The 27,061-nt window shown below is 41.6% G+C and overlaps 1 protein-coding gene across 3 annotated transcripts in view; it reads left to right on the top strand.

Annotated features, from left to right (window-relative positions):
- The window catches only part of RANBP17 (RAN binding protein 17), a 180,967-nt gene that overhangs the window by 69,130 nt on the left and 84,776 nt on the right, over window positions 1-27,061 (top strand). The window lies entirely within an intron of this gene.

Genomic DNA, 27,061 nt, shown 5'->3' on the forward strand with positions numbered 1-27,061 from the left:
ATTCCAGAACCACTTTTTAAAAGGCCTGTGTCAACCATACCCCAATAACTCGGGTTGCAAGGATGCAAGAGCGAAAGGTTAAGTTCTCGTTGCCAAGTGTGCTCCTCGTGTATGCATTATCTTGCTTTCTTTTACCCCCCTTCTAATGGTCAGTATTATCCATATTGTGTACTGTTTACATGTTGGAGATCTTGTTTGGATTTTACTTGGTGATTTGATATTAATTTTTAATGTGAAAGCACTTAGCATTAGGAGTTTGACATTTTGTCTGACCTTAATCACCAGGAGGATCATGAGAGGTTTATTCAGTGGGAAGAGAACTGTTACAGCACTGACAAAAATGATGGGAAATAAGTAAACAGCCTTTTAAATCTTCTCCAGAAATCAATAGGGTTTAAAGATGATGGACGCTGGTGTTTTTGTTCTTTTTTGTTTTTTTGCTGCTTAAGGACTTCAACCTTTTACGGGAAATGTCTTCGAGAAAGTGTCAGCAATTTTTTTTCCCTGAGCACAATGAATCATTGCTCCAAATAGAACACTCTGCATAGGAGCACTTCATCATTTATTACAGTGATGATGTAGTATGGTACTTATTGGGGTAATGCAGTGGATGTTTTGCAATTTAGTGCTTTAGGGGGGAAAAAAACCTGATGTAGGCCTTCATAAACTCTTTAATTGTTGTATCGGTAGACACTTCCTTTGTAAAACATAAATGGAGAAATTGGCGGTTTTTGTTCCTTGAGTGAAATGCTTTCTTTTCCGTCCCCTCCTCCCATCGCTCCTCAGTCAGGTTTCCTTAAGGTCAGCGAGAGCTTTGCTAAAGTGACAGTTGTCAACATCATTTAATAACTAAAGGTAATAGTTCTGGAGTAATTGAATCAGCAGTCTTTTTAAAAAGGCACAGGTTTTGAATTGCCAAATAACAACACATAAATATATATTCCGTTTCCATGAATGATTTATTAGACACTAAGCTGATGCAGAATTTAGTAATGTATCCACAAACAACTACATTCAGACTTGAGTATTCCTGCATTGATTTACATCGTCATTCGCATGCTCTGCTGGTTTCTTATGTATTAGCCGATACTGAATTCATTTTTGAAATTGCCAAGTATATGATTATTTCAGACTAAGCATGCTTGCTATTAAACAGTAATTGGGGGCTTCAAAGACTTCACTGGATTTGTTTGTATCTGTATACAACTGTATGCTTTGAATAAAAATGAAAGATTTAATGTGTGTTTTGCAAATAGACCTTTTACCCATTGGCCATTAGAATAGGAGCAACTCTATGCTAATACCTAAGTATTCCGCACATACAGTACTTCTAATTAAAATTATCCCTTAGATGCCTAGTACAAAGTCACTTTTGATTAATGATGCAATACTTGGACTCTGATTCTTATTACTGCTTAGCTAGAATTATTTTCGAGCTGAATGGAAAATGTTTTAATTTCTCAAAGCCACGTGCCAATGCCTAGTACTGGGACCTATTTATGGCAATTCTTCCTAATTTCTTGTGAAGCAATCTATGCTTGCCATTAGCTTTTCCCCTCCTTTAAAAATATTTTATATCTTTTGGGGCTCATGCAATAGCGAAATAACATTGGGCTTTTGATCCGAGAGGATTCAGAGTTTGTCTCCTGTTGAGGCGTTAAGACGGTTTGGACCCTAACAATGCCCTACTCTCATGTGGCATGTGTTGTTTTTATACAAACTTTGCCATACGGAAGAGGTGCAAAGTAGTATAGCAGCACAAGGCTATTCGTCTTTTAATGCTTGATTTGTTAGCCACAGTGAGTACCTTCCTTTTGGAGTGGGAATAAATCCCTATTATTTATAGATAGATAAATAGTAGCTCTGTGGGTTGAGAATTTCCAGAGGTGGCAGTCTTGCCATCAGTTGCGCAGAAGTAACAAGGATCCAGCATTCTTGTGGGGAAGATTAGCGGAGTGGAATTGGATAGCTGTGCCCTGCTTGTCTAACTCTTTGTAGAGAGCAAAAAAGCATTTGCTATAGATTCTGACCACCATGAGGTTGTGTCAGTGCTGCTGTGATGACCCTTGGGGCTAGTTCACAACACACACACACACACACCCAGAAAAAAACACGACAGCAACGAAATCCTGAAAGTCCATTGAAAATATTAAAAAGTATTAAAGTCTCTGAGGTAATCAACATTTAAATGTTTTTAGAAATTTTGATAGTATTTTTTTTAGTATTGATATGTTTGCTGGCCTGGGCAGGAAGGGTGGGGAAATTAATTAATTAAGCAACCAATCAAGCATATGCATTGTGTGAAGATCTTGAGAGAACTGCTCCTCTATCTAGATTGTTGAAATTCAGACATGCCTTCTGCATTTTTAAATTGTATTTAACAATACGTTTATACCTCTTAACTGTAAATAAAACTTTTGGTAAAGCTGTTTACCAAACACAACAACCATAAAAGATACACTCAAATGATCGATTACAAGCAAAAGCAAATTTTAACAAGCATGCACTGCCAACTTATATTGGTTGGCTGCTGGAAACAGAATGGCTGGGCTTTGCTCAGATGAGGAGCAAATGAATGCAGGGGTGTGGTAATAGTGGCCAATCTCTGAAACACAATAAACCACCCAGCCCCCCAAATATGCTGCTAAGCTTCCACACCTGACTGTGGATGTATAAAGGGCTAAGAGAAATCCGGATTAAATAATAAGGTTGACAGTGTTGGGAGGAAGATGCAAAAATCTTGCATGCATGGGCAGCGCCAATTCCAAAATAACCTTTCATCCGGAAGATCATCAGAGAGAGAACTGAAGTTCATGTGCTTCAGTTCCCTTGCAAAATATGATATTCTCTATGCAACCAGTAATGTTCCCCCACGCTGTAACCCCATTAACGTTTTAGGCTGCAATGTGCAATAGCCAGGGATAAAAGAAGTCATATGGGTGTGTCATTATTATTTATATTTCACTGTCAGCAAGCATGGTATCTTACGGAGTGACATAGACAACATAGATTTCCCTGACCCTAATGAATTTATAGTCTATAGACAGTGATAAAACAACAGAGGAAAAGGGAGAGGGAGAGGCAGTGGAAGAAGAATGTGTGCAAATGCTGTTCTGCCTACTTAAAGCTTGGCTATAGCTGGGAATGGATATTAAAATAATAAGCCAAGGGCCATACCAAGCTGGATTTTGAGGAGGGACTAGGAGGAACGCAGTGTACAAGTTTAGAGAGGAAGCATTGTGCATAGAAGGGCAGCAAGGGAGAATGGTAAGAGTTGTTTAAACAATCTTTGGATATTTTGCCTATTGCAAAACGGTTGTTGTTGGCGATATGCAACATCGTGTAAGCAGAAGACAAGCACACATAAGGAATTTTCTCTCCCCAGTCCCCAGCAGTGCATGGCATCCTGAAAAGTCTCTCGGGGGGACGGAGTTACTAACATTGTGGAATATGTTGTGTGCTGCTGCAGTGAGAGAAGGGGGTTGCCTCAAATTGGGTAGAATAATCCTGTGCTAGCAGAGCAAAAGATTTTAGGAGATTCCCCCTTACTGCTCCAGCCTATACACCTTGGCCCATGGTGTTTAGTAAGTCCACCACGCCACCAGTGTGGAGAGTCTTTACTGGTGGTACTGGGGGCTTCAGCAGGGAGGTAGGGAAGACTTTGGTTACATTACCTTGTATTCAGCATATGTATATATGGGGAGGAACTGTTTCATGCATATCTCTAATTGTACTAATGTCTGTTAACTATAAAGGGATGTGGGTGGCGCTGTGGGTTAAACCACAGAGCCTAGGGCTTGTCGATCAGAAGGTTGGTGGTTCAAATCACCACGACGGGGTGAGCTCCCGTTGCTTGGTCCCTGCTCCTGTCAACCTAGCAGTTTGAAAGCACGTCAAAGTGCAAGTAGATACCGTATTTTTCGCTCTATAACACGCAGATTTTTTCTCCTAAAAAGGAAGGGGAAATGTCTGTGCGTGTTATGGAGCGAATGTGTGGTCCCTGGAGCCGAAAAATGAGGCAAAAATCAAACCGCGCTTCAGGGAGAAGGGAAGCCTGAAGAGAGGAAGTGGCAGCTTTCCTGCATTCTGCCTCAGGGTCTTACTGCCCGCCCTCTCTGTTTCGTTACTGTGTTTGCTCAAACGGAACAAAGAGCAGGGGAAGCCCCTCCCCTCCAGGCAAGAAGAGAGGAAAGCAGAGCGTCCGTCCTTCTATCCTCTCCCTGCTCCGGAGGAACAATGTTTGTGAAGGGAAGAGAGATTACAGGTTCGGCTTAAAATTCTGATTTGACTTCCTGCTTTTTGTTTTTGGAGACACACAGCATTCAAATATGCTTTCTTCCATTTAAAGAGGGAGAGAGAGAGAGAGAGAGCACACGCTGGCTGGCTTGTGTGGGTGGGTGGGGGGAAACTTTTGCCTTCCTTTCCTCACGTTATAGCCCTCTCCTGCATTCTTAGCCTTCTGTGTTTTTCCTTCCCTCCCCACTTAAAATGTGGTTACAAACCATGGATCCACATGGATCCTCAGGATCTTTGCATTGGGTCACCCCAAATTCACCATCAGAGCACACAGCATGTCCATAGCTACAGCCTGCCCCCCCCAAAAAAAATCACGCACCCACTGTTGCCTGGGGCTGCAATGGTGCAAAAACGTGGTTACAAAGCATGGATCCACATGGATCCTCAGGATCTTTGCATTGGGTCAGCCCAAATTCACCATCAGAGCACATAGCATGTCCATGGCTACAGCCTGTCCCCCCCCCCAAAAAAAAAATCACGCACCCACTGTTGCCTGGGGCTGCAATGGTGCAAAAACGTGGTTACAAAGCATGGATCCACATGGATCCTCAGGATCTTTGCATTGGGTCAGCCAAAATTCACCATCAGATCACATGTCTGTGGCCACAGCATGAAGCACAAAAATGATACGTCCACTGTTTCATTCAGAATATTTTTTCCCTTGTTTTCCTCCTCTAAAAACGATGTGCGTGTTATGGTCAGGTGCGTGTTATAGAGCGAAAAATACGGTAAATAGGTACCGCTCTGGCAGGTAGGTAAACGGCGTTCTGTGCGCTGCTCTGGTTCGCCAGAAGCAGCTTAGTCATGCTGGCCACATGACCCGGAAGCTGTATGCCAACTCCCTCGGCCAATAAAGTGAGATGAGTGCTGCAACCCCAGAGTTGGCCACGACTGGACCTAATGGTCAGGGGTCCCTTTACCTTTGCCTGTTAACTATGGCTTGACCATTGAGTGGCTTATCATGAAAACATGGAATCAGTTGTGGTTATATACTGCTGTGCGTTAATTGCACTCTGACAAATAATCACGTCCTTTTAGCTTCATTAACTCCATGGTTTCTCTAATTCTGGGTTTAACCGGACAACACATTTTTGCTTGACTTTGGCACTCTTGGCCCATGAATTTAATAAAATGAAAACCAAAGCATTTGCAGCACTTTTATATATCTTCAGAATTAAAAAGAGCTGACAGTTTTACTGGCAGAGCAAATGTTAATGCCTGTTACATTGATGTTAAAGGACCCAATCATTTGTCAGGGCACTATAATGCATGCAGTACATCTTCATTTTATAGGCATATAGAAATTGGCTTCATGTTTCCAAGATAAACTGGTGATCAAGTTATAATTAACCTTTTGAACCTTGCTTTGTAATAGAATAGCCAATTAGTATACATTATCAATTGCAATTGCAGTCAATTCATTGTTGTGCTAAAAGAGCTCTTGTGAAGAGATGTGGATTGTAATTTTTGCCAAAAAGTAAAATAAAATACTAAAACTCCTGGGATAAGTAAATTCCTTACTACTATAATGCTTTCCCAGTTTATGGCTGGTCTTCTTTTTTCCTTTTCCTTTTTTCAAAGGGTTAGATGTTTTGATATTGCTATTTAAGAGGATATTTAGTTGTTTGAAGCTTCTTCTTATCAGTTTTTAAGCTTGGACTCAAATTTGGGATCCAAGGGGGGAAACTGGCACTTTTGCTTGGTTTCACTGTGTGTTTGTGGCAATTTTAAGAAGCAGAAATTATAAATAATTCCACATTCCTCAAGATCACCACATGGCTGCTTTCAACAGAGTGTACCTGTGACGAATCAGTGCAGTGCATCCCTCCCCATGAAAGCCATATTGGATTAGACCTAAATTGGAACACAAATATGGGTTGGTTTTCCCCCCAGATGGAGGCCATTCTCTTTTTTTGGTTGCTGTTAGATATGGATACCCCTTATGACCCCCTATGCCAACAATAGTGCCACTGAATAAACACACGAGACATAACCTTCTTAGATAAATATGGTATTCTATTCATTGGCATAGTAGTAGCTGCGGTACTATGCCATAAGATCCACTGTCCTGTAATATTACATATGAGCTTTAACTGCTGACGAAGCCCAGGACGGCGAAACAAGGCCAATATTCCGGAAATCCTTGTCTTAGACTCTGTGAAAGGATTTTGTGGAACTGTAACAGCCTTTCAGGTGGATGGTTTATGAACAGACAGGTGGAATAGACACCATGACATGGATGGACCTTATGCATGAACTGACTAGAGAATGATCTTATCCACTGGGTCTTCTGCTTTGTTCGTTTGTTGAACTTTATGAGTTACTTCTGTTGAAATTTACAATTTGATACAGTGAATAGTATACCTTATTTATCTAAGAACACAGCCATGTTTATTGAGTATGCTTTACGTGACCATAGGTAGGTTTGTTTGTTGTTGTTTTGTTAACAATAGTGCCACAGCATTCTAACAACCGCCATTTTGGAATGGGACTGAAAAGAAGAAGTCGAGATTGATTTGCATGTGTGTAACAAATTAATTTTAAAATTGGTGCTAGGGTGGGGGTTTTTTTTAGGTGTAAGGAGAGGCAGCTCTGCCTTTGCCCGTATTTGCATGCCGAGCCGAGAAGAAAGACTTCCATAGAGTTTCATCCTCTTTGTGCTTGAATTCAAGAGAGGCAGAAACATGACTGCATGGAAACTTAGCCATTTATTCCCTTTGCTTCTTTCTGACCCAGTGGCATTCATAGACGTCGAAATCAATGTTTTTCTTTAGGGGGAAATACTTTGTCAATGCCTCCTTTGCTTTGGAATAATATTCATCAACCCTGTGTGTTGAAGAATGGTAAAGATGTCAAATACTTGTTGTGCAGCATAGTGCAAAAGGAGAATACTGCCCTGAGATAGGGCAATATAGTAATAGTAATAATAATATTATTAATAATAATAATAATAATAATAATAATAATACACTTCCTGGTGTCACTGTGCAGTTTTGTAGCACAGAATAAGCTTTCTAACATTTGGATCCATTTATCCCAGGAAGATCCCAGAGTTGTCTGGGAACCAAGGCTATATATACAGAAGAATTTAGCACAGGAGCCCGCTCCACAAGCAACAGGGGCAACCCAGCTGACAAAATATCTCTACCCCTGTGACAAGGCCCCTGACCATTAGGTCCAGTCGTGACCGACTTTGGGGTTGCGGTGCTCGTCTCGCTTTATTGGCCGAGGGAGCTGGCGTACAGCTTCTGGGTCATGTGGCCAGCATGACTAAGCCGCTTCTGGCGAACCAGAGCAGCGCACGGAAACGCTGTTTACCTTCCCGCCGGAGCGGTACCTATTTATCTACTTGCACTTTGACGTGCTTTCGAACTGCTAGGTTGGCAGGAGCAGGGACCGAGCAACGGGATCTCACCCCGTCATGGGGATTCGAACCGCCAACCTTCTGATCGGCAAGTCCTAGGTTCTGTGGTTTAACCCACAGCGCCACTCCCGTCCCTACCCCTGTGACAAAGCAGGAAGCAAAGATAACAAGTGAGTTAAGCAGCTGGGCAAGGAAGCTAGAGCAGACTACTGCCCTTCTCTTTGGGTCATAACAAATCTCAAGTTTCAAAGTAAAGCAACTCAGTACACAGTCATACCTTGGTTTTCAGATGCCTTGGGAGTTGAACATTTTGGCACCCGGACGATCGGAAACCAGAAGTGATTGTTCCAGTTTCTGAACGCTCTTTAGAACACGAATGTCCAACGTGACTTCTGCGGCTTCCGATTGGCTGCAGGATCAATCAATTTAAATCACTAGTCAGTAAGACTTTATTTAAATCATCCCCCCCCCCCCCCAGAAAGACTCATTCTTGCTGGCATAGTCTTAATATTTACAACCAGGTGGAGATTTCATTTTTGGAATAATAAATTTTCAGAGTAGTTTTTACAGTTATATCAAAAATTATTGGTTATACTGTTAGAAATACATAGACCAATAATAATCAAATTGTGAGGTTTAATAAGTTAACTGTTTATATTTGGGCAACTTTTCTGCTGTGCTTTATTAGAAGGAAAATAATAATTTCCTTAATAACAATTTAAACAATTTATTTAACTAAATAACATTTTAGCATATGTATCCATGTTTGTTAACTGATGTGGTTAAACAATAAAATAAAAAAATGAGTTTTAGCACACATGAAAAACTTAAAACAAATCCTTATTTCCTGATGAATAGCCTTTGCACTATAATGCAACTTAAATAGAAAACTATCTTTAGAAAGATTTTTTCCACCGAAAGCATGTTATTTTAAAAATCCAATTTAAATTAAAAAAAACACACTAAAAATCCGATTTTTATTTATTTATTTAAATCATTTATTTTTATTCGCCCCGGCATCAAACCCATCACTCATTGTGTGATACAGTTGTGGTTTAAGGAGCGAGGTTTGTTACTCAATTTTGGGACATAAACATAACAAGAGCCCTGGTGGATCAGACCAAACGCCCTTCTAGTCCAGCCAACAACATTCCTTTGGGAAGCTCCCTAGCAGGACTTGAGCACAAGAGGGCTCTCACACTCGGAGTGTTCCCTAGCAACTGCTATTCAGAGGCAGATCACTTCTGATACTGGAGATAATATATCCATCATTAGTAGCCACTCTAGCCTTATCCTCCATTAATTTGCCTAATCCCCTTTTAAATCTGTCCAAGTTGGCAGCCGCCATCCGTACTCAGTTTGATTGGATTACTCCAGATTCTATTAACCTCGAGAGAGGGAGAAACCTACCCCTGATCCACTTCCTTTACACCACTCATAATTTTTTTATCTGCCTCTTTTTTCTCCCCTTAGCCAAGAAGCTCCAAACATTGCACCTTTTCTTCAAGTGCAGTTGCTGCACCTCACTGATTATTGCAGTTGCCCTTTTCTGCAGCCTTCTAAACTCTTTTTGGGGTGCGGTAAGCAGGGCTGGTTATACCACACAATTGGGTTAATTCATTAAGATAATGGCAGTTTTGTTTTGATCCCCTCAGATGGACCCGTATTGCCTTGCATTTCAGGTTAGGGGAGCATTTTGTAGTCAAAAACTTTCTGTACACGGAAAGTTCTACCCTAGGCCTGTGTGTTCCGGGGATTTTGACTCAAGGAAGCTGTGACATATACGGAATTGAACATCACACTCTTCTGATTGTTCCATCAGTGCAAGCATTTCTGCTTCCAACTGGAATGATCCCCATTCTCCCTTCCTGCTATTGTGAGGGGTTCTCATGATCTTCCAGAGTGGATTTGGGAAAGTATGAGGGTAGGAGGGGAGGAACCCTGTTGTACTAGCTCAGGGGTTGGCAAAATAAGGCCCGGGAGCCAGATGTGGCCCACCGGGCTTGTTAATCCAGCCTGCGAATCTTGCCACCCGCTTGGTCAGTCCCCGCACTAAACTGGCGTGGAGGCTGACTTCTGTGACACTGGTGCGGCTTTGGATTGGCTGCAGGAAGCTCCTGCAGCCAATCAGAAGCTGCGGGCGGCGATGCTGGCGCGGCTTCAGGTTGGCAGCAGGAAGCTCCTGCAGCCAATCCGAAGGTGCAGACGCCTCTGGGCAATGCCCCTTCCTTGCTGAGGCGGCCGCGTATGGCCAAGAGCTGAGCAGAAGGAAGCAGTTGTGGTGGGGAGGTTGCCTCCGCCACCCAGGCCAGCGGAGTAGACTCTGCGCCCCATGGACCCCTCGCTGAGGCAGAGGCTGACGCTGCCGAAGACAAGGCGGTGGGGGGCCTTTTGGGAGGGGGATGCTTTTGGGAGAGTGTGGGTCTGGCCGCCCACAAGGACTGAGGGACGGTGGACCAGCCCCCTACTGAAAAAGTTTACTGACCCCTATATTAGCTGGTGTCCCTGCCCTGCCTTCTGCTAGCATACCCAGTTAGTTGAATCCAGGCCATTATCTCAAACCATTATTCTGTGGCACAATTCTGCCAACGAGAATTATACTATAAAACTTTTCTGTGTACAGTGGTACAGTGGTACCTTGGGTTACATACGCTTCAGGTTACAGACTCCGCTAACCCAGAAATAGTACCTCGGGTTAAGGTTGATAACAGAAATCGTACTCTGGCGGTGCGGCGGCGGCGGCAGGCCCCATTAGCTAAAGTGGTGCTTCAGATTAAGAACAGTTTCAGGTTAAGAACGGACCTCTGGAACGAATTAAGTAATTAACCCGAGGTACCACTGTACCTCGGTTTTTGAACGTATTCTGTTCTGGAAAACCGTTTGAGTTCCAAAACATTCAAAAACTGAAATATGGAAGCTTCAGTATGGAAAACTCAATACGGAATCCAAGTGGCATATTCAACTTCCAAAAAGTGTTCGGAAACCAAAGCATTTACTTCCGGGTTTATGGCGTTCAAAAGCCAAAACGTTCATCAACGGTGATGTTCGAAAACTGAGGTACCACTGTATCTGAATTTATTTTAAGAGCGCAATCCTATGCACGTCTACTCAGAATCAAATCCCATTGAGTTCAATAGGACTTATAGCTCTCAGGTCGCTTACCATATATAGGATTTCAGGCTGTGTGCCACCTTGGCAGAAGTCCCTGCTCCCCATCACTTCTATGGGAACTGTGGATTAAGCCATTTGCCGATTTTTAAGTACTGCTTTCTATCTAACTATATTGACCAGCGCTCCTTTTCAATGCAATCTAGGGCACTGATTATGCAATTACCACCCCCCGCCCTTGCACTTGATGTGTGTACTAGTAATTCTGACACTGATACTTTGTCATGTATTGCTGTGATTTTGTTCCCCGATGTGTCTCCATGCCTACAATTTCTAGCAACCCAAGCGCTTACAAATAATAATTTTAAGGACAAGCTTGGTATATCATTATTTTTTACCAGTGCGGCAGCTATATGACAGGGTAATCTGCTGTTTCTGCATTGTATGGGTTTTGCATGTTGAAGTAAAGGACTGTGAGCATTAATAAGACATTTAAATTCATTATAATGAAAAAAAGTCTCCATTTAAAAGCAACGATTGTATATAATGTCTGCCAGAGCAAACTGTCTCATAGAGGAGCCTTCCCTTTATCTCTGTATAGAAGAGTGCTGGAAAACATGTATAAAGATAGCTATAGTAATGAGCAATACAGTCGAGAGTGGTGATTTATGATACCTGTTTCTGACAGCTATAGTGCTGAGATTCCCAGGGTATGTGATCACTGTGTTAGCATTCTGACAGCTCAGCATTTAGAACATTATGGTAATTTATGCAGCATACGCTGTCACCTGCACTGTCAGAGTTTCTCTTTAATGATGGTGTAACTATTTTGTTTGTTTGTACTGCATTCTTTTCATTTGGCTAATGCCTTCTCATTAGATTCAGCCTAGAAAATGAGAGTAATTAAGTGCTTCCTATAGCTCAGATGCAATGATTAAGTTGCAGAGCTGCTGCTGGTTATGTCTTGTCATTTATCTCTATTAATCTGAGAATAATCGAGATGATAAACACATGTAATTTTTGCTAATGTTCAATAGATGAAATTTATAGTTTCTTAATCGAACCCAAATACTGCGCATGTGTTTTGTGTGTGTGTATGTTTTATTATTGTTGTAGTGTTTTAAGCAAACATACAATTATCCATAGAATTACAGCAGCAGGAAAACACACAGCATTATGCAGTGATTTCAACTTTCTTGAGAGCATCTTCCTTACCGGAATCTGATATAAATAAATAAATAACCGTGTGCATTTGTAATTCTCTGGGGAGTCTGCAAAATATGCTGAGGTTTGTGATTATTGTTCAGGGACAAAGCTAGTTTTATTTTTAAAAAATACTTTCCCGCTTTCATCCTTTTTTTTTTTTTTTTTGGTATTCTACAGCATTCTGTATTTAAGGCCTGATATCTTTGTAAAGCAATACAGGTAGGCATAAAATAAGGTGTGCATATTACTTGATCTCTAAAGGGTTTTAATGTCTTTCAGCAATTTGTAAACCTTTTGTTCTGCTTGTCAAGCTGGCAGTGGAGGTTGTGTCAAGCTTTGTTCTCTCCCTACATTAATTGTGACTGAGGAGCAGCTTCACATGTGAATTTAGATGTTGGGGAATGATATGTGCCGTGCAAGAGAGTTGAGCTTCCTGTTTTTGCATGGCTGGCAGATTTGTTTTTAAGGAACTTATGTGAGATTTTTGTACAAGGAGATGTTGCATCTGGAACTTGTGCTTCCCTCTAGGCAACTAACTTTCTAAGCATTGATTATTATTTTCTAAAAAAACATTTATATATCACTTTTCCTATAAATCCCAAGATGGTTTAAATCTTTTTATTTTTTTAAACCCACCACACCACATTAAACCAAGGTAAATAAAGCTTGCTTGTTGCTTGTTTAGTCGTTTAGTCGTGTCCGACTCTTCGTGACCCCATGGACCAGAGTACGCCAGGCACTCCTGTCTTCCACTGCCTCCCGCAGTTTGGTCAAACTTGCGTTAGTAGATTCGAGAACACTGTCCAACCATCTCGTCCTCTGTCGTCCCCTTCTCCTTGTGCCCTCAATCTTTCCCAACATCAGGGTCTTTTCCAGGGAGTCTTCTCTTCTCATGAGGTGGCCAAAGTATTGGAGCCTCAGCTTCAGGATCTGTCGTTCCAGTGAGCACTCAGGGCTGATTTCCTTAAGAATGGATAGGTTTGATCTTGCAGTCCATGGGACTCTCAAGATTCTCCTCCAGCACCATAATTCAAAAGCATCAATTCTTTGGTGATCAGCCTTCTTTATGGTCCAGCTGTCACTTCCATACATCACTACTGGGAAAACCAGAGCTTTAACTATACAGACCTTTGTTGGCAAGGTGATGTCTCTGCTCTGCAGCCCCAACCCTGCCATGCTGGGTCTGTGGGTGGATTGAGTGGAGGCATCCCTCTGTTTGCTTCTTTTGGCTCACCCACTGAACATGTGGCAAGCAGAAGTTCTCCAGGCAGTCTCCCCACTTTCAGAGCCCAGTGGATAACCACAAAACGGGGTGTTCCAAGGGCTGGGGTGAGGCAGGGCTGAGATGGCCTGGGATCGACTGGATCTTGGGCTGCTCTCACAACTGGCTTTAGTCAGCATTGGACCTGATCTGGCTCCAGCTCCTGCACCAGCCTGAAGCTGGCATGAGGATTGGGCCCAATTTGCCTGTGCCATCTTCTGCTGTGAATGCCATGCTGTGGATATGCAAGTTGCTCTGTCCCACTCCACAGAGTATTGGCGGTGGCAGATTTGAATTCCAGTCCAAAACACAAGAAATAGACACCATAGCCAAAGACAAGTTATTGGTAACCCACGAAAGCAGAGTGAATAAATGCATTTTCAAGAGGCACCAAAAACTCAACCATCATTAAAGGCAGTTACCTTAAGTTCTTGCCTTTAAGCGGGGAGCAAAAGAACTGCTTTAGGAACTCTTGATGACTTGGGCATGGTCAATTAATTTTTTACTAAACCTTCATGGCATATCACAAGCTGCTTTTGAAACTTGTCAGTTTTTTTTTTTTAAAGGCTTATTATTTGATATAGTGAGTTGCTGCTGATTTTTATTTTTTTTAATGCATCCAAACCTCCTTTTAGGGCTGAGTGATGTCTGGTTTTCAACATTGTGAATATCACCAGCTAAACATAGTGATACACCGATAAATCGTGATATCTGCAATAAGGATGGAACTATGTAGAGGTGAGGGACACAGGGTTAAACCACAGAGCCTAGGACTTGCCGATCAGAAGGTCAGCGGTTCGAATCCCCACAACGGTGTGAGCTCCCATTGCTCGGTCCCTGCTCCTGCCAACCTAGCAGTTCGAAAGCACGTCAAAGTGCAAGTAGATAAATAGGTACCGCTCTGGCAGGAAGGTAAATGGCATTTCCGTGCGCTGCTCTGGTTCGCCAGAAGTGGCTTAGTCATGCTGGCCACATGACCTGGAAGCTGTACGCCAGCTCCCTTGGCCAATAAAGCGAGATGACCGTCACAACCCCAGAGTCGGTTACGACTGGACCTAATGGTCAGGGGTCCCTTTACCTTTTTATGTAGAGGTGAGACACAGGCACACACATACAAACAGAAGGGAGGAAGCAAGAAGGGAGACAGAGACATATGGGAGATACAGGAGAAAAGAAGGGGACAATGGGCTCCCAGTCACTCAGCCACTACCAGCCTGGTGCCTGCTCTTGAAACAAAAAGCTCATGGTGTCTATATTACGGAGGAAAGTTCCTGGATAGACTGCTTTCTTCTCCACATGCTCTTGTGCTCCAGTGCCCTTTGCAGGAAGAAGGAGAGAGCTGAGGCAGCAGATCAACAGGGGTGGCAGAAATCTTGAGAGAAGGCTATGGCAAAGAGCAGGGGTAGGCAGCCTAAGGCCCGAGGGCCGGATGCGGCCGAATCGACTTCTCAATCTGGCCTGTGGAAAGTCCGGGAATCAGCGTGTTTTTACATGAGTAGGATGTGTTCTTTTATTTAAAATGCATCTCTGCATTTTATTTGTGGGGCATAGGAATTCGTTCATCTCTCCCCCCCCCCATATAGTCTGGCCCACCACATGGTCTGAAAAAGGTTGCTGACCCCTGGCAAAGAGGCACATTTTAAGCATATGACAAAAACACTAGTAACTGTATTTTGGGGTATGCTTCTAGGTAGCATAAAGTTTATGTTTAGCAACAAACAGATATATTTTTAATTGTCTTGGTAGTCAATTATGCATGTTCAGGAAATACACAGAGGAACTTGATTTACATCAGTGATTTAACTCAGCCCTGTGTGTGTGATATTTTAAATCCATCTCTGTCTGCAACCCATGAGACTCTTGACTCTTCGTAATTTTTATATTAAAGACTACAATGAAGTAAACTAATTGAGGGTTACCTGCGCAGGCAGTTGTATTGAATGTTTGTTGGCCTGTGGAAGTGGTATGCAGTTAGTTTTACTGAGAGTAGACCCACTGGAATTAATGAACGTTACTGAGTTTGGTTCAATAATATCAGGATGTCTATTCTTAGTTGAATTAAAGTGCCCTATTTTGAACCAGTTGGAATCAAACTCACAGAACAGGAAATACTTACTCTCCTGCAAGTCATTCTTGACATCTTGGGGCCAGTTTTCACCTGTGCTTCACGGTTGCATCTAGGGTTGCTGAGAGATAGATACAGAGGATGTTGATATACCAGGCCTCCAGCTGAGAATATAGAATAGAATAGAATAGAATAGAATAGAATAGAATAGAATAGAATAGAATAGAATAGAATAGAAAGCTAGCTGCTAGTCTTCCTAGAATGTGGGTCTAGGATTACAGCCTAGGTTTTGGTTTAGTAAATTGGTACTGGGTGGGGGAGACCAGAGTTCTTGTGGCTTTAACAGTTATGTGGCAGGCAGAAATTCAACAGATACTTTTCTAAAATGGAAATACAATTATGGGGAAAGTCTCACTTGTTCACATTCTGTCTGTCAGACATTTGATTACATGTGTGGCCACTGATTTATTTTTGGGCTTTCCTCAGCACCAGAGCCAAGGGCTTGCCGATCAGAAGGTTGGCGGTTCGAATCCCCGCGACGGGGTGAGCTCCCATTGCTCGGTCAGTCATTGCTGTTAGTCATTGCTCGGTCCCTGCTCCTGCCAACCTAGCAGTTCAAAAGCACGTCAAAGTGCAAGTAGATAAATAGGTACCGCTCCGGCAGGAAGGTAAACAGCGTTTCCATTCACTGCTCTGGTTCGCCAGAAGCAGCTTAGTCATGCTGGCCACATGACCCGGAAGCTGTATGCTAGCTCCCTCGGCCAATAAAGCGAGATGAGCACCGCAACCCCAGAGTCGGTCACGACTGGACCTAATGGTCAGGGGTCCCTTTACCTTTACCTTTATTTATCGAGCATATAACTTAAGTCTGAGGGCATTCTTCACCCTCCCACAACTCTCGGAAGATTTTGGACAATATTTGGCACAGATACGGAAGCACCTTGTTGTTGATTTAACATTTGATTGTCCCACACCACACATATGCAAATTTTACACAAATCTGTGTCCTCTTTTGCTAGTGGGCTGGACGGCCCAATCCACATACATTGTATTGGACCTAGAAAATCTTATTGGCACCCCTGGTTGCGTCCCTTAGGAAGTTATGGAAGTTTGGAGTCTCCTTCTTTGGAGGTCTTTAAGCAGAGGCTTGACAACCATATGTCAGGAGTGGTCTGATGGTGTTTCCTGCTTGGCAGCGGGTTGGACTCGATGGCCCTTGTGGTCTCTTCCAACTCTATGATTCTATTCTATTCTATTCTATTCTATTCTATTCTATTCTATTCTATTCTATTCTATGACCTCCAGCTTCTGTTTCTCATTTATATAAGAGATCCACCTGAAGTGTTGAGTTGTACATTCGTAGTAGCAGTGCACCTGGGAGTTTGGGGGTTCATGTAAATGGTTTAAGGACATGGAGATTCCTGGCTGATGTTAAATAAGGGGTGTTAATGAAATGACTTCTTGATCCATCTCAGCCCAGTGCTTCTGTGACCTTGGATCACCTTGGCCAGCTCTTCTCTCAGCGTGACCATGACTTTTAAAACTAAAGAAAGTATTATGATGTTTAACAGCTTTCATGGCAACTGTCTCTATGTCCCACCTTCCCCTAGATTTTCTTCTTGTGACAAAACCCTTGGATACTTGTGGTACATACCAGCCTTTTTCTTCAAAGCATTAGTGAGTATACATTAAAATGAAAACAGAAGTTACGCCAGAATCATGGAAGGTTGTAGGCATAGAGAAAGGCTGGACTATATTGTGGAAGGGGGTGAGAAGAGAGGGAGAGAAGATTTGTCTTTGAGCAGTCGAACGATAATTTGAAATATCTGCAGGCTTTTCAAGTGAAAGGGGCTTACTTGTCAAGCATGACCTGGGTTGTGGCATTTTTGATGGATAAGTCAAAGGCCTCCTAGCTAAAATGTATTAAATTTTACCAGGTTTTTTTTTAAATTAAAAAACAACAACTTATAGTTAGAAAACCTTATTTTACAATATTATTTCTATTTGCTCTGGGTTACTACAGCTATAAGTGACTTGGAATGTCCAAAAGACATTAATTGCCTGGTTTTGCAGACCTGCTCCCATTTAAAAGAATATTTAATTTTAATACAAATTGCATTGTTGGAATATTCTGTCCAAAGGGTAAGTGCATTGGCATTGTTTTTAGAAACAACATTAAGGAGTAATTACCACTTATGTAGGGCAGCTCTGAAGCTGTCATTGAAAATACCATAAATTCTTGGATCATTTCTCCAAGAAAAAGGTTGAAAGTAGCCAGTGATGGCTGCTGGGCTTTCATTTTTCTGTGACTGGTAAATGAAACGCATGCAGCCTCACCAAACTACATGACTAATGACAACCTCTAGTGGCTTCTGCAATCAAAGATTAATTTGCTTTATCAAGTTTAAAGAATAGTAGGTGATAAATCATGTCAGAAACACATAATCAGTGGCAGGCTGATGTTCTTTTGCACAGTGGAGGGCAGGTGCAATGGAGAATTTGTATCCACAGACATTAAATGCTGTTCCCGCACTCTTGTGCTAAGTCCTAATTTTTATTGCGTCGATTTTTGAGCCGGACAACATCCTTTGTCAATTCAACTAATTTTTTTTAAAGGAATTGGCTTACCCTTTAAAAATGAAGTGCATTTTGAGGGACACATGCTTTCACTTATTTAAAATAATTGTTGGGTATATATTTATAGCATCTCTTTTAAATAGCTGAATGTGTGACTCGGAATAAGGATCTAAGGGTGATTGTGTTTTCCCCCTTTTAATTATTTAAAGAAGCCAGGTATTTGACAAATTCAACCCAATATGATACATCATAAAAATTTGTGAATGTGTTGTGCATTCATAAAAACATTTGCTTGAATGTAAAGCATGTACACTGGGATATATTTGAGCTTTGCAAGATGAGTCCACTATGGATTGTGTGGCTAAAATCCAGCGATTCAGCATAACCATTCCACAAGTATTCAGTGGAGATAGTAAGCAACAGTTCAAAAAAAGTAAAACCATTGTGTTTTTAATTGCATTAATTTTTGAAGGGTCTAGGTATAACTAGGTATTATTCTATGCACATTTACCTAGGAATAAACCTTAATGAATGCAGTGGGATTGTTTTAAATGCTTATGCATATACGTTCATGTTATGAAACAATATAACTGAAAACCAGCTATACAGTCCTCGTATTTTAAGGCACAGGTAAGGCAAACATAGAGGTGATAACGCTAGTTGTTTCTAAGAATGTGTCAAGTGCTGACATAAGCTATCCAGGACTCATCATTCATTGTTGACTACCGTTGTTGTTTAATGTCTTGTGGTGATAGGCAGTCAAGACAATTTTGATAGTGACGCATTGAGAATCAGTATATACAATGGTTGCTCTTGCAGTAACTATTTGAATTGGAAGAATTCCCCAACACCACCCCACTTGATAATTATCTTCTTTTTTAAAACTTGAAATGTAAATACAGTGATGTTTTCCCCCTCTAGCTTACCTCTTCTGGGAATGGTCATTCTGCCCCATTAGTGTCTGAAAATGATGTGGAAGCAGTAGCATATTATATGTGGAGAGAATGAAAGCAATACTCTGTATTAATTTTTTTCTTTTGAGCTGATGTAATGCTAGATAGCAACCTTTCTGAGTCAAAACACTTCCCTTAAATATGAGGTTTTTTAAAGATCAGAGCTGAATAATTTATTGGCGTTTTTGTACAGTGTATTTGTCATTGCCTATTTGTAGAAGTGAAGGCATCTCTGTATTTGCTTTTTACAGACACGGCTGCATTTTCCTACAGTCTGATCCTATTAAACTGAAATGTCTGCTTGCCATAGACTTACCATATAATTAAAGATACTGATCTTCTGTGTGGCATTAAATGTATACCATCTATGCAACACTATTTGAAATAGAGAAAACATTTCCTTATTCTTCTTGAATAAAGCTATGATTGTTATCTTTTAAATCCATGAATTCTGATCCATGAATTCAGTACACTCCAGATTTTCCTTCTCCTCCACATTTTTCTGAAGAACTTAAGATGTAACTTAAATTTATGCTATATAGAACTTTGTTTTAGAATTATTTAGCATGGACGGTATCCAACATTGCTGGTCCACTCGTGCAACATACTTCCACATGCCCAACAGATCTGCCTCTTGATTTTATTTCCTCTCCGGCCCCCTACATGCCCTCAAAATCTACTCCAGGGTGTCGGAAACCCTCTGGAGCATATGGAGTGAGGAGTTGAATGCAACCCAATGCCTTAATTGATAATTAATAAACCAAAGACTCTGACTCATTACAGCACACAGCCACAAATTTAAATGCAGTATATAAAATTAAAATATAATTACAAAAACATGAAATAATTCTAAAATGAACTCAAATAAAGGCCCCAGCCACTGGTCACCAAGGGAACCATGATTTCACTCCAGAATGCTTCTGTAACATTTAAAAACCTCAATGCCAGGTGGACAGGACCAATCTTGTAAGTCTTTCCCATGCAGTTGTTGGAGGAAAGGATATAGTTTTGGTGTCTTAAATGCTGCAGCACAAAAAAATAAAACCATAGGAAAGTGACTCCCATGTACAAAGAGCATCTGAAAGCCAGTCTGAACTTAATATTTGTATTTCTTCCATAAAATAGTTAGGCTTGGTTTTAATCTTCCATGAGTGTATTTATTTACTTAAGGTAAAGAGCATTTTAAACATGCATCTTCTTGTTTTTGTTGTTGTTGTTTAGTCGTTTAGTCGTGTCCGACTCTTCGTGATCCCATGGACCAGAGCACGCCAGGCACTCCTGTCTTCCACTGTCTCCCGCAGTTTGGTCAGACTCATGTTTGTAGCTTCAAGAACACTGTCCAACCATCTCGTCCTCTGTCGTCCTCTTCTCCTTGTGCCCTCCATCTTTCCCAACATCAGGGTCTTTTCCAGGGAGTCTTCTCTTCTCGTGAGGTGGCCAAAGTATTGGAGCCTCAGCTTCACGATCTGTCCTTCCAGTGAGCACTCAGGGCTGATTTCCTTCAGAATGGATAGGTTTGATCTTCGTGCAGTCCATGGGACTCTCAAGAGTCTCCTCCAGCACCAGAATTCAAAAGCATCAATTCTTCGGCGATCAGCCTTCTTTATGGTCCAGCTCTCACTTCCATACATCACTACTGGGAAAACCATGGCTTTAACTATACGGGCCTTTGTTGGCAAGGTGATGTCTCTGCTTTTTAAGATGCTGTCTAGGTTTGCCATCGCCTTTCTCCCAAGGAGCAGGCATCTTTTAATTTCGTGACTGCTGTCACCATCTGCAGTGATCATGGAGCCCAAGAAAGTAAAATCTCTCACTGCCTCCATTTCATGCATCTACCAAATATTAAGTAAAAAATAGTGAAATACATGAGTGTAAAAAGTAGAAGCTGTTTTCTTAACTGCTGTCTAGTTCTGTGGACTTTTGCGAAGCCAAGGTGTCCATGCCAGAAGTCTGAGTTAAACAGAGGTAAAAACAAGACCTTGGTCTTCTCCAAAGAGTCCTGCTAAAACATCTACAAGGGAAGTTGTCTCTGTGGGACACTAGAGACAAACATTCTTAAGTTGAACATTGTGGAAGACTCTACCTCTACCTCCCCGGAGGAGTTGGCTGGCCGAATTATTTGGTTAAATGGCCCTTGTCTTATCTGGTAGCCTTTGACTTCGTTGAGGCTGGAGGGGCAGAGGTACTGTAGAGAACTCATCCTCTTGAGTCTAAATATGATGGGAGGGTAGTGCTGGTGGGCAATAATGCTTTTGACTACCAGTTCCTGGAAGCCATAGGAAGGGAGAATTCTCTTGTGCTTAGGTCCTGCTCGTGAGTGTCCCATAGTCATTTGGTTGGCCACTTGGAGAATAGGATGCTTTACTAGATGGGCCATTGGTCTGGTACAGCAGGCTGTTCTTCTGTTCATATATCCTCCAGCTGGGAGGGACCTGAATGAGTTTTTGGTGATTCTTCTCTCCCACCCAGGAAATAGCCCGGACCTCTTCCTCATCTGGGTCTCCAGCCATGTACAATAAGGTCCTCAGGCCGTGGGTTATGACAGCTCTGTCCTCTGGCTCTGCAGATTTATTATTGGGGGGGGGGGGAAGCATTAGCTTATTTTGCTGCTGCATCACACTGTTGACCTATGTTAAGTTTGTGGTCTACTAAGACCCCTAGATCCTTTTGTGCTAAAAGAAATGCACTGGCAAGGTCTAAAGTTCTATTGTAGAGATCAAAACAACTTGAGGACAAGTTACAGCGCTTTCCCAGACATAAAAAGGTAAAGGGACCCCTGACCATTAGGTCCAGTCGTAACCGACTCTGGGGTTGCGGCGCTCATCTCGCTTTATTGGTCGAGGGAGCCGGCGTACAACTTCTGGGTCATGTGGCCAGCATGACTAAGCCGCTTTTGGTGAACCAGAGCAGCACACGGAAACGCCGTTTACCTTCTCGCAGGAGCGGTACCTATTTATCTACTTGCACTTTGACGTGCTTTCAAACTGCTAGGTTGGCAGGAGCAGGGACCGAGCAACGGGAGCTCACCCCATCGTGGGGATTCGAACCACCGATCTTCTGATCGGCAAGTCCTAGGCTCTGTGGTTTAACCCACAGCGCCACCTGCGTCCCATTTCCCAGACATAGGCATGCCTGATTACCAAGAAACCTGTTATCCCATGTTGCAAACTGCAAACTCCATCTTGTGGTGACACAGACATGTCTACAGTTTAGCAGGCAGCTGTGATGGTGTGCTTCTGTCACTTACTTAAAACATTTTTTTGGATGCCAGATTTTCTTGCCCCATGTCCTGTAATTCTGATGTTTTACTGTTTCATTGTTATCTTTTATTAGAACTATTATTATTTTAATAGTTGTAAGCTTAATTTGGATTTATTTTTAAAAGGAAAGTGGTATAGAAATGATTTAAAATAAATAAATCAGGTATTCTGTTAAACAAGGCAAGGTATGGATGCAGCCGCAGGAGGAGAGTATTCAGACTCATTGCTTGTTCCCAAAATGTCCAAACCATCATACGAGGACATGAACAAAGACCAAAGAAAAATCACAAGGGAGGGGGTGAATATGTCCGAAGATGCAAAGGCATTTTCATCCCTAACCATGCAGTAATCCTAAATTATAATTGCTGTTTGCCAGAACAGCAATCACCTGTGTTAATTAACTGGGAGGTCGCTCCAAGGTCTTAAACTATTAAGATGAATGGGTTGAAGATCTACATTAGCCTGCTTCATGGGGGCTCCCTTTGGCATCCTGCAGAGAGAGGTACAAAAAAGTAAATGCTACTATTTCCATCAAGTACAGTGGTACCTGGGGTTAAGTACTTAATTCATTCCAGAGGTCCGTACTTAACCTGAAACTGTTCTTAACCTGAAGCACCACTTTAGCTAATGGGGCTTCCTGCTGCTGCCGCGCCCCTGGAGCACGATTTCTGTTCTCATCCTGAAGCAAAGTTCTTAACCTGAAGCACTATTTCTGGGTTAGTGGAATCTGTAACCTGAAGTGTATGTAACCTGAAGCGTATGTAACCCGAGGTACCACTGTATGAGCGAGCTTGAGCCTCTTAACAGCTAAGATCTTTCAAGATCACTGAAGTCTAGGTAGTCCATGAATGCCAGACTTAACTGCAGATGTTCCCAGCAGTGACAACATTCTCCCCTTCGTTTGTGCTTCCTCACCCCCACCCCCACCCCGTTGATCACAGTTATGGAAAAGGAAGAAGCTGATGGTCTCTAGGAAGTAATATAGAACCAAATTGTCTTGCAATAGTCTTCGATTCTGAATAATCCCTTTTTTCTATCTGCATTGAACAGCCCATGCCTCCTATGAACTGTTGAGCATGTTAATTTCCTTGTAGATAGCCCATTCCCTTGACCAGGCTGCATTTGTACATGCTTCAGCTATGCTCGCTGCTTTGAAGATCAAACAATTGGCCCCAGTACTGCAAGAAACGTGGTGGTGGTCCCAATAGAACACAGTAATATGGGGGGCATCCATTCAAAAACAAGGAACAGGATTAGAATGCTACAAATGCAAGCCTCACTTTTGGAGGAGTAGTTATTAACATGGTCCAATCAAGAGTAAACAGTGATTATTTATGTAAACTCTAAGCAGGCGAGGTGGTCCTTCAGGTCTCTGCTTAGGATCTCATACCTTGTGTAAAGGCACATTACTTGCTCTATTTCTTGAAATTTCTACCATAATCCCAAACTCTGTAAATATACAACTGTGTTCACATAGCTTATAAAGAACAGTGTTGCAGACTGCTTCACTAGAAGTTAAGAGCCAATCAGTAGTAAGGAAAAGTTATATCTGAAGAACACAGCATATCAGGAAAATCCTATATTTAACCAAAGCATGTGAAATATATAGTGTAATTATAAGGCTCTGGAGAGCCCATAGTGTTCCAGCATGGTGCAATGTTATCAAAGTGTACCTTCACGATATTAATGGTATTTACTGTGACTGTACGATTGAATAAGATGGCCTTGGTTATGCTTCATTATTTGCTTTTTAACCTAAAAGAGCTTTCTTGTGGAATTATTAAATGTACCTAATGAACAATCAGTGCAGCTTCCCCCTTGCACATCCCGAAAATGTGTGTATTGTTGAAAATCCTTTGTAGTTAGGAGATTTAACCATAACTCACATTTTCTTATGGAAAGTCTAGCTGAAAATTAATGTTCCTTTTTTGTCCAAGTTCAAATCTTATTACTTCACTGAAATTAAAACCTAAGTTTTAATACTGTTCAAGTCGAACAGTAAGGTGTTGAGGGACACCTTATTTTTGTAAGCCTGGCATATCTCGACCAGCTAATTATTTTAACTGTGTGCCAAATTTTGTGTTGATTACATAATAAGAATGGCAAGAATTGAAGTGTTGGTGGATAGGTGGCACATTCTCTATGTGTATTTACTCTTAGGTATAACCTCAGATTTGCCTTCAGCTACTAGATAAAAGGTCAGATTTTCCTAAAGTGGTTAATAAGACATAAATATAGACATTTCACATGATGTACCATGTAAATGTAAACCTTTGTAGTTACAAGTTTTTGTAGCTGGAGAATTGTTTTAAAAGGCATGTAATTTATTAGCTATCGGTAGCTGCTTTATTGCCTTGCCGCACTGCAGTAATAAATAAAAGAAAGTGAACTGATTTTACAAATGGCACACAAGGTGCACATTTTGTGAAAAAAGTCTTTTTTTTAAGAATTGGCATTAAATCCTTTTTTTGTGATGACAAAGAGGCTAAGAGTGCAAACTGTATTTTCTGTTTATCGAAAACAGAGTCTTTTTTTCTCGAGGGCATTTTTTCCTATGATCATCAAGGGATTTCAAAAGCAATAAAGTGTGGAATCGTTGTTCGACTTGAACAGTATTAAAACTTAGGTTTTAATTTCAGTGAAGTAATAAGATTTGAACCTGTCTCACGTTACAGCACTGTAAGGCATTTAGCAATTGTATTTTAAAGGAGGTTTTTAAAATGCATCTCACTTGTAAGCTAACAGTCTGTCTAATAATTAATAGTTTCTCCTTGGTACGAACTGTGTTTTTTCATATGGGCTGTCTTGGTTTCGTTAATAACAGATTATAATAATTATAGGGTTGTTCATTCTTAATTAGCTTAAGCCCACAGCCACTTTTTGTTCCTCTCTCCAATTGCTGTTGTGATTATACATCTAACTTAAATTTTGTTCCCTAATGCTCCTCATGAAAGCCTAAATACATTTTATGTCTAGAATTAATAATGGATCTTCTCCGAACATGACTTGCAAATACTGCAACATTCAGTTTTCAGCAAAATAAAATTACATAAAACACACTCTTGTCTTACTTGTTGCAAGTATAGCACACTTAGGTAGTTCTAACTCTACTTACCCAAGAGTAAGACCCATTGAATTAAATAGGAGTTACTTCTGTGTAGACATAATTGAGATTGTGCTGTTACATCTGCATTATGTGAAAGCTACGTAAAGATCTAAAAGGTAACTACCTGTACAATAATTTTTCTAAGGAGATCTGAATATACTTAGATAATTAGTACCTTTTATTATTCTAATGGGACATGTTCAAAATGGCTGGCAATATTTAACGTTGGAGAGGTGAGCTAAGATCTTTTAGGATGATATGAAATACTAACAGCCTCGATTAGCTGTAAGGTTTCTTTTCTTTATTTTAGTAGATGGTCTAGACTGTAAATATTAGAGGATCTAAAATAAATCAACATATTATCCTAAGGATACAAAATGTAAGCGCTGTTTGTGGTTGGGAACCTTTGACAGATAGTTTGGATGAAGCAGATGATTGCCCGCCTTTCGTATCTGGCCTCCATTACTATGCCTGGAGGCAGTTTAGTGTTATAGTTGTATACTGATGTCAGGATTACTACTGAGTGGCTAGCAATGACAGATGTCTATAATTACAGGCAATGCTTCCAGTAGTTCAAAAGAGCCAGCCTATGTTGAACAATTATCTTATTTCTGGCCTGCCAAAGAGTAGTGTTCAAATTGCTAGTATTAGCTATGGTGTATCCTTCCCCCTTCCCCCAAGGCTCTGATATAAATGTGCAAAAAGCATCCTGATATATGACTTAAAACTCACAGAGGTCCTGATCCAGGAAACGTTGCATGCAGGCAGTAGGCTTCATACATACTTTTGCGCTTGAAGATATCCTGTCAACTCAGAGGAGGAAGAGACTGTCTGAAAACACACAGTGCATGTTACAAGTCATCAACTCTGCTACTGTTTATTTGGTGGTGCATGCAGGATATAGAAACAAACTCCCCGCGTGCACCCCGATTCCCCTCCCACACACTCTGTACATTTTACACGTAAATGACAGCGTCCCAGATGTTCAGCCCATGCACACAAACCCGTTTCTGAGGATCCCTCAACCTTGCTGGATTGAAATAATTATCTACTTTAAATAAGGGCCCTGCTATGCTTCTGATACATAGGAGAAAGACCCTTGCAAGATGGATTCTCTAAAAATACCATTGGCTAAAAATAACATTAGCCACCTAGTCGCAACTTTAAGGACTACTTCACACATTGCTTTTTATGATGTGGCAACTAACGTTCATGTTGAGGGGGAACCAATAGGAAGAAATGATCTTTAAATAGGGGAAGTGTCAACGCAAGGCGTCTCAGAATAGGAAAAAGAAAGAATATAACACATTATCATAAGACTGTCACAAAAGGCTATAAATAGATGGTATTTGTTGGTTGGTATTATGGATATCTTGATGACATGTCATATATTTCTAGAGCATAGCTTGGAGGTGAAACATGCTTTGTAAGCAGACGATCCTCGGTGTCTCTTTGGCTGGGAAAGATTCTTATCTGTAAATTTCGAGAGTTGTGTCAGCACTGAGCTAGACGAAAAGGCCATGGTCTGCCTGGGCAAGTTAGCTTCCTAATTTTCCTATGTGACACCAGTCTGCGCGGTCTGATAGGATGTGGCCTTCCTTTTGCGCTGTTTTTATGCCATAGTGCAACCTAAGGCCAATGGGCCACAAGCAGCCCATGGGGGTCGTTTAACCAGCCCATGGACCCCCACCGCCTGCTTGGGGACCCCTGCCATCCGCTCGGTTGGCTCCCATGTGCCGCGCTAAACCGGAGCAGAGCAGGGACCACCTTCTGCGACGTGGGCCGGCTTCCCATTGGCTTCAGGAAGCTCCTGCAGCCAATGGGAAGCTGCGCACGCCTCCTCTGCGCTGGAAGGAGCACCGGAA

The sequence above is a fragment of the Podarcis vaucheri genome, assembly GCF_965113315.1.
Source record: "Podarcis vaucheri genome assembly, chromosome: 3".
NCBI lineage: Eukaryota > Metazoa > Chordata > Lepidosauria > Squamata > Lacertidae > Podarcis > Podarcis vaucheri.